This window comes from Otolemur garnettii, unplaced genomic scaffold (genome assembly GCF_000181295.1).
Source record: "Otolemur garnettii isolate 467f Iridium unplaced genomic scaffold, OtoGar3 scaffold00026, whole genome shotgun sequence".
NCBI lineage: Eukaryota > Metazoa > Chordata > Mammalia > Primates > Galagidae > Otolemur > Otolemur garnettii.
This window is the reverse complement of record NW_003852421.1, coordinates 4,982,145-4,995,380: the sequence shown is the minus strand read 5'-3', so window position 1 is coordinate 4,995,380 and position 13,236 is coordinate 4,982,145.

The following is a 13,236-nucleotide window of genomic DNA, read 5'->3' as shown; positions in this document are numbered from 1 at the left end:
GGACCTCTCTGACTGTGAGACAGTTCTTTCTTTCCCTGGGCTGAAATTTCTCTCTATCCACATTAAATAGCTCTACGTCTGGTGGTGGTGGGGCATACAGAACCTTTTTTTTTTTGGTCATATTCCTAGATTAGAAACAGCGATTTAAGTAATTTTCATACGAAGTTTTTTCAAGTTTCTCTCACCAACCTGCTTTTCCTGCTTCTGAATTCTTTCTGATTTGTCTCCGTGCTCCAAGGCACTCCTTTCAGTGCCCCGGACTTGATTCCATTCTCCCTCTTCCCTTTGAGCCCCTTTTACTCAGATGAGAATACAAGATGACATCCGCCGGGTGTTACCCACCTTAGAAGTTTAGCTTTATAGTTCTGTTCCTTTCACGTGTTCTTTAAGACTTCAAGGGTGTGTGTGTCAATTTGCAAACCCAGGAAGGGCAGGCATAGGACCTTGGGGCCCTAGAGGAATCCACCTTTCCAGACATAGTGCATCCAAACACCCTGTGATAACAGTATGAGCGGTGCATCTTTATAGTGAGAGTTTATTTGAACATAATTACTGTTCACAAAACATTATATGGATTGTCTCACTTAATCTAACCCTCACAAACCTACAAAGTAGAAAGCTAAGGCTCAGGAAGCTTACACAGCTGGCCCAAGGCTCCACAGCCAGAAAGGTGGAGCGAGGATTAGAACCCACCTTCACAACCATCATGGTACCCTAATACTGGTCTTAATGTCAGTTTAGACACCCATAATGAAATATCACAAGTACGGTAGTTTATAAACAACTGAAATTTATTCCTCACAGTTCTGGAGGCTGGAAGTTCAAGGTCAAGGGACCAGCAGATTTGGTGTCTAGTGAGGGGGTGCTTTCTGGTGTATAGTAACTGTGCCCTCACACAACAGAAGAGACAAAAAAGTTCCTTCTTTTGTAAGTGGACTAATTCCATTCAAGAGCAAACTAATCTCCCTGGTGATACTGGAGATACTGGAGATTAGGTTTCAACATATGAATTTTGGAGACATATAAATATTCAGACCATAGCAGGTATCCAACATAAATTACTTGTTAATTTACTAAAATCTAAAATATTCAATATCTAAACTGTCTTCCAATTTTACTCATTTTGACAGTTCATCTGAGTAGTTTTAAGCAAACACTCAAAATGTTCTTAAAGTCAATTTGCCAGGTAAAAAGCTCAGGATTTGGCTATATGAAGACATGTGCTTGTTGTCTTCAAGCCTGTGCCCTTGATAAGGTTCACACCATAACTATTATAAGCACATCAAAATTTTGTATATGTCTTGCCTACCCAATGAAATGTAACTACTATTTTGGTGTTGTTTTTTTGTTTAAATAAACTTTATTGAGGTATAATTTATACACAATGAAATATGTACATTGAATAGTCTGATGAGTGTTGACAAATGTATAAATCCATGTAACACCATTCCAGCCGAGGGCAGAACATTTCCATCAATCCAGAAAGTTGCTATAAGTAGAATCATACATATAAAAGTGAAATCTTTTATATCTGGCTTCTTTCACTCACTAATGACTTTGAGATTCATCTTTGTTGTTCTCTGTAGCAGCAGTCCTTTTTATTGTTGAGAAGTATTTTATTACTTCATGAACATGCACAATTTGTTTATCTCTTCCCTCACTGATAGACATTGGAGTTGTTTCCACTTTTTGGCGATTATAAATAAAGCTGCTATGAATATTCATGAACAATCTTTTGTAGATATGTTTTCATTTCTCTTCTGTTAAAACCTAGGAGCAGATTTGCTATGTGATATGTTTAAAGTAGGCTTAGCTTTTTAAGAAACAAAGTACTATCATTTTATATCCTCAACAACTGTGTTTGAGAGTTTGAATTGCTGCCATCTTTGCCAACACTTGGTAGTGGTAGTCTTTTTTTTTTTTAAAGAGTATAAAATATGCAATGAAAGGTTTGCCAACATTAATTACGAAGAAATGGAATCAAATCACTTAATTACAATCATATAATATAATTCTACATCTTGGGAAGTTGAAGCTGGAAAGTTGACAGGGGTTTCCAGGTAATGGAATAATTTTCTATAGCTGCTGTAAACTTAAAAAAAAACCCAAACATTTAAACATTTGCATATGCATGGTTTGCCTGGAGGAAGCTCAGTTTCTAACAAATGATCCTAAATATGTACATATGATAAAAGTGTTCGTGACTTTCCCCAGCTCTTCCTGTCATCTTCCCTCTGCAGAGAGTCCTGACTTGGCCCACCCCGTTTCTTCCCCTCCATAGTTGCTTAGAAAGGATTCTTGCATTGCTTACCCAGTTATTTGGACTTTGTTGATGTCCAGGCGGTAGGAAAAGCAATGGAGTTGAGAGGTAAAAGGGCTTTAAGGCTAGAACTTGGATAGAATTAATCCTGAGAATGTTTTCAAAAGAATGATAGATGAGTAAGTGTGAAAAAAGTAGACAGCAGAGAAATTGCTGTAGCAGACAATCTTTGCTGCCTTCTCATCATAGATACAAACAAAGCATTCATGTATTTTTCTAAATTGCCTTTTGGTGGTATGTGGGATGTGTTTTTAACCAAGCACTGCTTTGACAACACACAGTAATGTGGTATCCTATTTTCAATAGGAAACATGGTCTGGGCACCCATAGCCCAGTAGTTAGGGCACTGGCCACATGCTCCGGGGTTGGTGGGTTTGAGCTCCTCCTAGGCCTGCTAAACAAGAACAACAAAAAATAATTGGGCATTGTGGTGGGCACCTGTAGTCCCAGCAACTAGGGAGGCTGAGGCAAGAGAATCAATTGCTTGAGCCCAAAATTTGAGGTTGCTGTGAGCTATGATGCCAGGGCAGTCTACTGAGGGTGACAAAGTGAGACTCTGTCTCAATTAAAAAAAAAAAAAAGGAAATGTGTATGTGCATGTATTTGTATATATGTATTCTTCCTATATAAATTATTTATCTTTATGTATATTCATATTTATCTCATTGTGTCTGTGTTTTATACCTCTAACTTAGTTTTTTCCAGCTTTATTGAGGTATAATTGGCAGAAATTATCTATACCAAAGTTGTAAAACATAATTTTTAATACATGTATACATTGTGAAACGATTATCACAAGCTAATTAACGTAACTATCACCTGAGATAGTTACCATGTATGTTGAAGATATCTAATTTAACATCTACTCTTTTAGCAAATTTCAAGTGTACCATACTTTGTTATTAACTGTGTACCCATGTTATTGCACTGCTGTTAATCTAATCGCCACCATATACCTTAGGTCTTCAGAACTTACTCACGTAGCTGCAAGTTTGTGCCCTGTGACCAACATCATCCCACTGTCTCCCAGCCCTTCACCCTAGGCAACCACCCTTCTATTCTCTGTTTCTGTAAAGTGATGTTTTTTAGATTCCACGTATAAGTGAGATTATTGGCAATCTTTTTATTTTTAGCTTTTCTAGGTTAAGGGTGGTGGTATCTTTTTATGGTTTTTAAGTTGCATTTCTCTAATGCCTAAAGATAGTGAGCATCCTTTCACGTTATTTTTGAACATTTATACGCCTAGAGAGAATTGTCTATTCTTTTAGTTTTCAAGCCGTGTTTTCATGAATTGTTTATTCATTCTTGAATAGTAAGAGTTCTTTATGTAGTCTAGATAGAAGTGCTTTTTGTCAGATTCACTTCTTACAAATATTTTCTCCTGGTTTATGGCTCGCCTTTTTATTGTTTTATTAGTTCATTGTTTTCAAAGTTGTATTTAGTTGCTGTGGTACCCTTACTTCTGATTCTTCTTCATTGAAACTTTATTGAAGTATAATTGACCACAGTAAACTGTATATATTTAAAGTGCAAAATTCAACATATGTATACCATTGAAACCATCATCACAATCAAGAAAGATAAAGAACATTTCCATTAGCCTCCCCCAAAAGAACAGAAGTTTTTAATTTTGATGAAGCCCAATTTATCAAAGTTTTCTTTCACTGTAATTGATTTTAATGTTATTATTAGGAAATCTGTAAAAATCTTTGCCTAAAAGAGTAAAATTTGCCTCCAAGTTTTCTTCTTCCTTTTTTTGAGACAGAGTCTCAAGTTGTCTCCCTGGGTAGAGTGCCATGGCATCATAACTCACAGCAACCTCCAACTCTTGGGCTCAAGCAATCCTCTTGCCTCAGTTTTTCTGTTTTTACTAGAGATGAGGTCTTGCTTTTTGCTCAGGCTGGTCTCAAACTCATGAGCTCAAGCAATTCACCTGCCTCGGCCTCTCAGAGTGCTAGGATTATAGGAGTGAGCCACTGTGCCCGGCCTATTTAGCTTTTTGAAGAAATGCCAAATTCTTTTACAAAATTGCTGCACCATATGACCTTCTTATCAGCAATATATGACAATTCCAATTTCTCTGTATCCTTCCTACCACTTATTATTCACTTTCTTCTTTATTATAGCCGTCCTGGTAGATATGAAGTAGTATCTCATTGTGGTTTTGATTTACCCTAATAGATAATGATGCTGAGCACCCTTTCATGTGCTTATTAACCACCTGTATATCTTCTTTAGAGAACTGTCTAATCAGATACTTGACCAGTTCTATAATTGGGTTATTTGCCATTTTGTTGAGTTGTATTATTGTACATTCTGGATACTAGTCTTTCATGAGATATGTGACTTCTAAATATTTTTCTCCCATTTTATGTGTTGCCTTTACACTTTCTTCTTTCAAAGTCTTTTATTTTGATAAAAAAATTATTTTTGTCTCATTACTTGTTTGTTTGATGCTATAATTAAGAAACTATTGTTTAATACAAAGTCATGAAGATTTGTGCCTATGCTTTCTTCTAAGGATTTTCTAATTTTAGCTCTTAGATGTAGATCTCTGATTCATTTTGAGTTAATTTTAATATATGGTGAGAATCCAACTTCATTCTGCCACATTTCAAAATCTATTTGTCTCAATACTATTTGTTGAAAGGCTATTCACTTCCCATTAAATTTCTTTGGAGCCCTTGTCAAAAATTGATTGACCATAAACGTAAGAGATTATTTCTGGACTATTGATGTTACTCCATGGATCTATATCTATAAACCTTATGCCAGTACCACATAGTCTTGATTTTTGAAATCAAGATATATGAGTCCTCCAATTTTGTTCTTCTTTTTCCAGATTGTTCTGGCTATTAGAATGCTTTGCAATTCTATATGAATATTAGGATCAGCTTGTCTATTTCCACAGCAAAGCCAGCTGCCATTTTTATAGAAATTGACTTCAGGCTATAGATAATGTAGGGAGTATCATTATGTTTACAATATTGAGTCTTCCAATCTTTCCATAAATTTAGGTCCTTTTAAGTTTCTTTCAGCAATGTTTTGTAGTTTTTAGCGTACAAGTCTTACACTTCTTTGTTAAATTTATTTGTATTTTATTCTTTTTGATGCTTTGCAAATGGAATGTTTTCTTAATTTTATTTTCATATTGTTCATTGCTAGAGTATAGAAATATAACCGAGTTTTGTATATTGGCCTTGTATTCTATATCTTGCTAAACTTTCTGGTTAGTGCTAATACTTTTGTTTGCTTGCTTGTTTTATAGATTCCTCAAGATTTTCTATATACTAGACCATGCCATCTGCAAATGGAGTAATTTTACTTCTTCCTTTCCAATATGATGCTTTTTATTTTGTTTCTTACCAAATTGCTCTGGCTAGGACCTCCAGTTCAATGTTAAATAGAAGTGGTCTGCTAGGTATATATCAAGAAGACCAAAAATCACGCTACAATACAGACATTTGTACCAGAATGTTCATTGCAGCCCAATTCACAATTGCTAGGTCATGGAAGAAGCCCAAGTGCCCATCAACCCACGAATGGATCAACAAATTGTGGTATATGTACACCATGGAATACTATGCAGCCATAAAGAAAGATGGAGACTTTACCTCCTTCATGTTTACATGGATGGAGCTGGAAAATATTCTTCTTAGCAAAGTATCTCAAGAATGGAAGAAAAAGTATCCAATGTACTCAACCCTATTATGAAACTGTTAGCCATCATAGGAAAGCTATAATCCAATTTTTATCCAAGAATATGGGGAAAGGGGAGAGAGAGGGGAGGGGAGGGGGGAGGATGGGTGAAGGGAGGGGGATTGCAGGGATCACGCCTATGATTTATCTTATAAGGGTACATGTGAATCTTTCTAAATGTGGATTATAAATGTGTTAACACAACAACTATGAGAATGACATGAAGGCTATGTTGGCCAACTGGATGAAAGTATTTCAAATTATATATGGAAACAACACACTGTACCCCATGATAGTATTAATGTACACAAACATGATTTAACAATAAAAATAAATAAATAAATAGAAGTGGTGACTGCAAACATACTTATCTTGATCCTGATCTTAGGGGAAAGCTTTTAGTCTTTCACCATGGTGAAAGTGAAAGTTTTTGTAGGGGCTTTTTGGGGGGTTTTAGATGTTCCTATCTATTTCTACTTTTTTGAGTGTTATTATCATATAATGTTCAAGTCTTCTATTTCCTCATCAATCTTCTGTCTAGTTTTACTTATTATTGAAGTTTCCAACTATTATTGTTGGAATGTCTATTTCTTTTTTCAGTTCTATCAGTTTTTGCTTCACCTATTTTGGGTCTCTGTTGTTAGGTGCATATGTGTTTATAATTATCCCTTTTATATTTATTAAATGTCTTTCTTTGTCTCTCTAGTAATGATTTTTTGTCTTAAAGTCTAATTTTGTCTGAAAGTTGTATAGCCACTTCAGTTCTCTTTTGTTTACCATTTACATGTTGTGCTTTTTTCCATAATTTTACTTTCAACCTATTTGTTCTTGGAATCTAATGGTTATCTCTTACAGACAACACATTAGTTGGGTCATGTTTTTGTTTTGTTTTTATCTAGTCTTTCAATTCCTGCAATTTGATTGAAGTATTTCACCTATTTATATTTCAGGTAATTTATGTTAAGGTCAGATTTCTGTAGAAATATATATAGAAATATACATATATTTCTATAGAATATATAGTCTATATATATTATGTATATGTGCTATCTTTTTTGTTCTATTATTCCTCCATTCTTTTTTTTTTTCTTTTTTGAGACAGAGCCTCAAACTGTCCCCCAGGGTAGAGTGCTGTGGCATCACAGCTCACAGCAACCTCCAACTCCTAGGCTCAAGCGAGTCTCCTGCCTCAGCCTCCCAAGTAGCTGGGACCACAGGCATCTGCCATAATGCCCCGCTATTTTTTGGTTGCAGCCGTCATTGTTGTTTTGGCGGCCTGGACTAGATTCAAACCCACCACCTTAAGTGTATGTGGCTGGTGCCTTAGCCACTTGAGCCACAGGCACAGAGCCTATTCCTCCGTTCTTGCCTTTTATGTTAAATATGTAATTTCTAGTGTACCATTTTTAAATGGTTCTATATAGAAATATTTTATTTTCTTAGTGGTTGCTCTGGGGATTATAATTAATATCTTAATTTATGATAATTTCATTCAAATCCATTCTAATAAAATGTCAATATTGTATAAAAACTTTGGTCTTGCATAATTACATTTCCTCCTTCCTCCTTCATGTTATTATTTTCATACACACATAAATGGCATCATTATTCCATCATTTCTACCTCAACATAAGTATATAATTATTGCTTTGTGCAGTTGCTTTAAATCACTAGGAAGGAAATACTTATAAAAATATATTTATACTAACTTTTATATTTGCCTTTGTACTAACCCTTACTGCTACCCTTTAGTTCTTTATTTTATTGCATTTGAGTTATTGCCTACTATCCTTTCATTTCAACCTATGGGATGCTCAGTTTCTCAGTAAAGCAGGTCTACTACTTACAGTTCTTGAATGTTCTGTTCTGTTTATCTGGGAGTGTCTTACTTTTCCCTTCATTTCTAAAGATAATTTTGCAGGATTTCTTATTTTAATAATCTTTTTCTTTTAGCACTTTGAATATAATATTCCACTGCCTTCTGACTGCCATGGTTTCTGAGGAAAAATTAGTGCTTAATATAATTGAAGATCACTTATACATGATGAGTCACTTCTTTCTTGGTGCTTTCAAGATTTGTTTTTTGCCTATGACTTCAACAGTCTGATTATAATGTGTCTAAATGTAAATATCTTTGGTTTTATTCTAGTTGGTATTTCTTAAACTTCTTCAAAATTTGGGGGAATTTTCAGCCATTATTTCTTCATTTATTCTTTTGCCCCTTTTTCTCTCTTTTCCTTGTAGGACTTCCGTTATATATCTGTGATATATACACTCATTGGTCTCTAAAATTTCTGTGTGGCTTTGTTCATTTTCTCGTGATCTTTCATTCTTTTTTCTTCTCTTCCTCAAGCTGGATAATCTCAATTGATCTATCTTCAAGTTCACTAATTCTTTTCTCTCTCTGCTCAAATCTGCTATTAAACTAAAGATTTTTTTTAAGTTTCAGTTAATATACTTTTCAACTTCAGAATTTCTATATGGTTCTTTAAAAAAAAGAATTCTATCTCTTTATTGGTATTCTGTAGTTGGTAAGACATCATTCTCTTACTTTTGTTTAGTTCTTAGATGTACTTTTCTACTTTGAACGTATTCTTAAAAGGTGATTTAAAGTCTTTGACTAATGTCTAACATCTAGGTTTCCTTGGAGATAGCTTCTACTTATTGCTTGTTTCCCTGTGTGTGAGTCATGCTTTCTTTTTTTTTTTTTTTTTTTTTTGAGACAGAGCCTCAAGCTGTCCCCCTGGGTAGAGTACCATGACATTACAGCTCACAGCAACCTCCAACTCCTGGGCTCAAGTGAGTCTCCTGCCTCCGCCTCCCAAGTAGCTGGGACCACAGGCGCCCGCCACAACGCCCTGCTATTTTTTGGTTGCAGCCATCATTGTTGTTTGGCAGGCCCGGGCTGGGGATTCGAACCCGCCACCTTAGGTGTACGTGGCTGGTGCCTTAGCCAGTTGAGCTATAGGCGCCGAGCCATGCTTTCTTGTTTCTTTACACATCTCGTAATTTTTTTTAAATGGGGTATTTTATTTATTTTTTAATTGACATGTAATATTTGTATATAAATATCAGGCTCATGTGATATTTTGTTATACCCATAAAATATGTTATGATCAAGTTAGGGTATTTAGGGTATCCAAAGTATTTATCATTTCTGTGGGTTCGGAAAATTTCAAGTTCTCTCCTTTAGCTATTTCGAAATATACAATACACTGCTGTTAACAATAGTCACCTAATCTGCTATCAAACATTGGTACTTATTCCTTCCATCTAATTGTATGTTTGTACATATTAACCAATATTCATCCCTCCTCCCAACTACATGCCCTTCCCAGCCTCTGGTATCCATCATTCTACTCCATACTCCGTGAGATCAAATTTTTTACCTCCTACACCTGAATGAGAATGTGCCATTTTGTCTTTCTGTGCCTGGCTTATTTCACTTAACATAATGACGTCCATTTCCAACCATGTTGCTGAAAATGACACAATCTCATTGTTTTTAATGGCCTGATAGTACTCTATATATGCCACTCTTTTATATCCATTTGTCTAGTAATGGATGCTTAGATTGATTTCATGTCCTTGCTAGTGAATAGTGCAATAAACATGGGGGTGCAGGTATTGAAAATGGGACATTTTAAATAATATAATGTGATAATTCTGAAAATCATTTTCTCTTTGTTCCCTAGGTTTTGTTTTGTTTTGTTTTTGATGTTTGTTGTTTCTGTTGTTTAGTGACATTTCTGTACTTATTCCATAAAGTCTATATTATTTGTTGTGTGTGTTTACTCAAGTTAGTTTAGTGGTTAGCTAAGGGTTGGACAGAGATTTACTTAAATACTTGGACCAATATATCTCTCAGTCTTTGCTAAAGGCCTCCATGTATTGGTTGTGGCATGCCTTGGACCCATCCAGGCAGTTGACAATTTCATCTCAGCCTTCACTTCCTACTTGTGCAGAGCTACAAGGTTAGTCAGAAGTAAGCAATTAGGACCTTCTCAGGGCTTTCCTAAGAGTGTGCATAACTTTCTATAGTCTTACCATTTTTTTTCTTTTTTTGGAGATTTTTAAAACCCCCTATGGACATCCAGCTTTTCCTTATTAAGTTTTTTGGTCATCCTGTTGTTTGACCAAACTGGTGTTGCCATAAGGGTGTCGCAGTTAGAGTCTCACAGAAAAGTCATGTCATGAAGAATAAGCATGCTTATTGAAATTGTGTTTTAAATAAAGGTGACCATCTGCTCGCTCAGGCAAAATGGCAAGCTTCTTTATTTACTGTTGGTTTATATAATCTTGTGCATGTGCACTACAGCAATGACCTCATTAACATTCATTACAATCCCTTGCACATGCACACTGGACATCAATGACTTCCCTCTACACATGCGCATTGGACATCAATGACTTCATTAATCCATTTAAACCATCTTGTGACCATCTGCCCTGTAAGTAAGCTCCCTCCTAGTAATCTGATAATCCACCCAACATACACCTTTAAGCATAACCCTTTCAACATAACCCAGTTTAACATAACTTAATGAAGAGTTAAGTTGTCAGTCATTACTTTCTTTGTTCTTATCTGATGAAGCCTGAGACTATGGAGGAACAAGGTAGATTAAATACCTGCCCTTGCTGGCTTTGCCGCTTGGAGGCTGTTACTTCGAATCTTTAAGCAAGGCATAAAGAAACTTCTTGGGCATACAGGAATTTGTTTGCAAACCTCTGCTCCCATGTAGGCCTTAAGTCAGGGGGGTTTTGCTGGAAGTTTTTATAAGGAATTTTCAGGCTGGACTTCTCAAAAGCCTTTCATTAGCCCAGGTTTCATCTGTGCCATTAGATACCTGTATGCTTTGGGTAAATTCCTCTTCTCTTGAGGTCCCCAAGCACATTTCCATTCCCGAACCTGTCAGCAAGTGACCTTCGTCACTTACCACAGATCAGGAAAGGTTACTTATGGGTATATGGCCAGTTTTCCAAAGGGCTTTTTTATTGGCCTTATAAAGTCAATCTTCATTCCTTAACGCAGTCTGGACATCTCTGGAAATGCCATTCCAGACAGAGTCTTGGTTAAGTTAGGCCCGCAACCAACCTGGCCATATGGGATACTGCCTCACTTTCTCACATGTATGCCTGCACAAAGTCTTTTCACTGCTCTCTCTCAAATGGCTTTTTTGGCCAGAAGCATATAGGCATTTCACCTCTAACTGGTATCATCACAATAGCCAGTGATTATTTTTGACAAATACCACAAGAGAAAAAGCTGTTCACACTTGGTGAGCTCAGAGTTGTCTGAGTGAGTTTTCCAGGGGACTACCAGACAGGTTCTCTAGGAATGGGGCTTTGGAGGAGCCCCAGCCCTGTCTGCCTCTTCCCATGGCTGCCCAGGGGCTGGTTTTCATTGGGGCATTGTTGGTTTTCAAAGTGACCATAGGAGGGGAGTGTAGAGAAGGATGGGTACACAGCTAGTTAAAACTTCTCAAAGTTTACTATTTTATTTATTTATTTTTTATTAAATCATAGCTTTGTACATTAATACTGTCAGGGGGTGCAGTGTGCTATTTTTATATACAATTGGAAATATTTTCATCAAACTGGTTAACATAGCCTTCATGTCATTTTCTTAGTTACTGTGCTAAGACATTTATATTCTTCATTTAGAAAGAGTTTACTATTTTAACTGAAATTTTCTTGAATAAATTTTCCCAGATTGCTGCAAGCCTTTAGTTAATTTCCAGAGTTCAGAAAATGTTAATTTGAACACATTTTGCCAGTATTTTCATTGCTCTTTTAGAGGAGAGAATTTTCAAAAATTTTCACTCCACCATTACCATCCATATCATGTCTTTTATATTTCTATTCAGATTATATCAAAATCTCCTGGAAATCCTCCAGAAGTTTCTCTTTACAGTTTAAGCTCCAATCTCTCATCACAGCCCACTGGGTCCTGTATGATTTTGCCTTTGTTTCCCCTCTGCCCTCATCACCCACTGTTCTTACTTCCCTCACTATTCAGCCTGTCTGTCCTTCTTTCCACTCCTTGACTCCACCAGGCTGGTTCCTTCTGTTCATTCACCTCTCAGCTCATTGGCACCTCCTCAGTGAGGTAATGCCTTCCCAACCCTCTATTTATCACTTTGTATAATTGTATCTATTGATCTTGAGGTGTTTCTCATTAGAGTGGCCATGAACCCAGATAGCCACTTTCTAGGAGACCTGCAACTGGGGGGTTGGACCGCAGAGTAGTGGATGGTTTTGGGTTTGGGTATTTTGGTCAGGTGAGATAGAATGAGGAGGTAAAACTAAAATGCATGAAACAGAAGAAATTTATTACATCCAGGTCTGCAGAGAGTTACAGGTACTCACAGGAGGCCAATGGAAGTCTAGTTGAAGCAGCAGAGAACTCCACCAGAGGGTGGGAAAGGAGACAGAGACAGAGATAGAATGTGTTGCATTTGGGGTCTGTGATGAGGAACAGATGGGCTATATTACAACCAACCACACACTGAGGGAAAACTTTAGGCCAAAGGCAACAGAGTATGACTGGACTGCAATTAACTTATGTTAGGCCCAAAAATGGATGCCAAGGCAACAACTACACTAAATAAAGTTATGATACCCTGTTTTATTTTATTCATAACATTTAGCACTGTCTAATCTTGTACTTATAATCTTGTATAAAGATCATGTACTTATTTCTTTATAGTATATTAGCTCTCTCCCTCACTAGATTGCAAACCTTATAAGAACGTGAGCCTTGTCTTTTTCTTTGCCACACCCCCACTGTTTGTTTGGGACATTTAGTGGAACATAATAGGTACTTGTTGTTGAATGAACTGCAAGCTACGTTCACAGTTTATAAAACAAGTAAAAGGATCCATCCTAGTTATTGCTTTCTCTTTTTAAAAAAAAATTATTTATATAGTCTACGATATAGAAGGCATCCATCTTAGTTCTTAAAGAAGTTTAGAACCTTGTGGGGTATTTTTCCCTTAAAATGTCTCAAATATGTGTTACAACTATTAAAATGAAGCTAATAAACTTTCTCTTTATAAAACAATTTTTTTAATTGTTTTATAGAACTGGTTATAGTCCACATTAATTACACCCTATGTACATTCTTAACCCCTTTTATTCCTGGTCTCACATTTTAAGATCTCTGTTTATTTCAGAATTCAACTTTAAGAATTATCTTACCCCAGAGATCATTTTCC